Here is a 2,948-nt window from a genome sequence, read left to right as displayed (position 1 = left end):
AAGTTCAAAAGGCCAGCCTGTACTACATAGCAAATTCCAGGCCAAAAACATTATGATAAGGATATATGGATCCAATTTCACTTTTCTCCATATCATTCTTGTTTATGCCAATATCAATTTTTTCCAAGATTTATTGATTTTTTAGGTGTGTCAGTGGATCTCTGTACACCACGTGCATGCAATGCCCAAGGAAAGCAGAAGAGGATCAGATCTCCCTGGAACTGGAGTTATAGGTGATGGTTACCAGGGGCACATGGGTCTTGGGAATGGAACCTATGTCCTCTGGAAGAGCAGCCAGGCTCTTAACTGCTGAGTCGTCTCTGCAGCCTTCAACATTAATTATTAAGTAGATATTTCCTGACTCTATTATTTGTCATCAGACTAATTCTGGTTTGTCATATACTAAGTTATGCAATGGCTTAAAACTAGTGAAATCTCTATAATATTATTTATTTCCTTCATTGTTGTTCTTTGGGGGGAAAAAAACTACAAACACTTAAAAGATAAAAAGTCTTACCAAGGAAAATGTCTGGACTTTTTTTTGCTATCAAGTATCCAAGTACTAGAAAAAAATGAACAGACATTTAAACTGGCAATAAGCCCCATTCACACATCAATTCAGAAAGTATGCTATCTTGGTTGCATTTATCAGAATTTTTGCTGTTTTCTGAGATAGCACGTTTCTCCTTGGTCCTCAACCGTCCTGTTACAGAGGAGGATTGGAGCTGGCATGCTACACAAGAAGCTTTCCACGGAAACCCAGCCGTGTCCTCCCTGTCCGTAGATTTTCTCAGGAAAGAGAGGCCTCAGATGCCCTCAGCAGCGTTAGCAGCCTGTGATCACAAGACTCGGGTATCACTTACACAGGGCAGGGAGAGAATGGAGCGAGGCAGAACATGTGTCTCCCAGCCTGCTCCAGTGCTTCATGGCCCTCTGCCAGCGTCAGAATGGAGCAAGCATCTAGATAATAGGAAGCCGAGCTCTCTAACGCTCACCACATGCCGGGGCTGGACGGCGTGATCTGGAGAAGAGACAATGAGGAATTGATAATTTTACAGAATTAAATCCCTTTTACCAAACTGAGAACAGGGAAGGTCCACGGGATAAAGAAAAGCACCTACGAATTTGCGGATGGATGGCAGTGCTCACACAAAGCCTGGGGAACGGCTGTGCCTCTCCAGTCACCAGGAAGCAGAATGCTCTGTTCTACAAGGTCAATTTTAGCATAAAGCAAAGAAGATTAAAATATTTAATTATGTATTTATGCATTCGTGCGTATGCACGGAGGACACACTTGGATGACATTCCTCGGGTGCATCGACCATGGTTTTCTCTTTTGTCACATGGTCTCTCAGTGGCTAAAACATCCAAGCAGGCTAAGCTGGCTTGCAAGCGAGCCCAAGGGATCTACCTGTCTCTGATTCCCCAGCACCGCGATTAAAAGTGGGTCATTTTTTTAAATACGGGTTTGGGAATCAAACTCAGGCCACGTTTGCAAGGCAAGCACTTTACAGACTAGACTTTTTCAACACTCCAAATCTGTTTTGATTGTATAGGACTAAGCGTGAGTTGCGGAATGCAGACCAAAGATAGGTCACAGGTCACACTGCTCTAGGCAAAACAAATGAATATCTTTCCATGATACTTATACATCATATAATGCAAGTTTTCTATAATTGTCTATATGTACAGTCCCTATTTAAGGGCACCCACACGAAGCACATAGCTTAGAAACCACATCAAAATGCTTCAGTTGAGGCTGTGTCTGCAGCCATGAGTATGTTCAGGCTACAGAAGAGGCTTGCCTCTAGCGTCCTCCATTGTGGTAAAAAGAAGGTCTGGTTGGACCCCAATGAGACAATGAAATAGCCAATGCCAACTCCTGTCAGCAGATAAGGAAGCTGATCAAAAATGGGCTGATCATCCGGAAGCCCTTGACTGTTCATTCCGGGGCCGATGCCGGAAAAACACTTTGGCTCGACGGAAAGGCAAGCATATGGGCATAGGGAAACGGAAGAGTACCGCCAATGAAAGAATGCCCGAGAAGGTGACCTGGATGCGAAGGATGCGGATCCTGTGTCGACTTCTCAGGAGATACCGGGAATCCAAGAAGATTGACCGCCACAAGTACCATAGCTTGTACCTGAAGGCCAAAGGGAATGTCTTCAAAAATAAGCGGATTCTCATGGAGCACATCCACAAGCAGAAGGCAGACAAGGCCCGCAAGAAGCTCCTGGCTGACCAGGCTGAGGCTCGCAGGTCTAAGATCAAGGAAGCACGAAAGCACCGCAAGGAGCGCCTCCAGGCCAAGAAGGAGGAGATCATCAAGACTCTGTCCAAGGAGGAAGAGACCAAGAAATAAAGCTTCCCTCATGTCTGTACATAGTGGGCTGCCTGTGGCCTCAGGTGGATCAGTCATTAAAATAAAACAAGCCTTTGTTGCCCTCTTAAAAAAAAAAAAAGCTTCAGTTGAAACTATAATACACATCTTTTTAATGTTTATTTTTATTTATGTGTATATGTGTTTGGTTGTGTGAGTTTGTATGCACCATGTGTGCGCGGCAACTAGAGTTACAGGCAGTTGTAAGCTAGGTGCTGGAATTTGAACTCAGGTCCTCTGGAAGAGCAGTAACTACTTTTAACAGCTGAGTCATATCACCAGCCCCCATCTTATTTTTTTGTTGTTGTTTTTTTGGTTTTTTGGTTTTCCGAGACAGGGTTTCCCTGTGGCTTTGGAGGCTGTCCTGGAACTAGCGCTTGTAGACCAGGCTAGTCTCGAACTCACACTGATCCACCTGCCTCTGCCTCCCGAGTGCTGGGATTAAAGGCATGCGCCACCAACGCCCGGCTATTTTTTATTATTATTACTATTATTATTTTTTACTATCATTAAACCCCAGTAATTCTAGAAACTTTTCACTCTATAGTGGTCGATCCCCTTGTGTATT

General features: G+C 44.2%; 1 pseudogene; it reads left to right on the top strand.

Moving 5' to 3' along the window:
* Positions 1-1,773: 1,773 nt before the first annotated feature.
* LOC100750907 lies at positions 1,774-2,438 on the top strand (annotated as a pseudogene).
* Positions 2,439-2,948: the final 510 nt, after the last annotated feature.

The sequence above is a fragment of the Cricetulus griseus genome, assembly GCF_003668045.3.
Source record: "Cricetulus griseus strain 17A/GY chromosome 1 unlocalized genomic scaffold, alternate assembly CriGri-PICRH-1.0 chr1_1, whole genome shotgun sequence".
Taxonomy (NCBI): Eukaryota; Metazoa; Chordata; class Mammalia; order Rodentia; family Cricetidae; genus Cricetulus; species Cricetulus griseus.
This window is presented reverse-complemented; position numbering and strand designations above follow the sequence as displayed.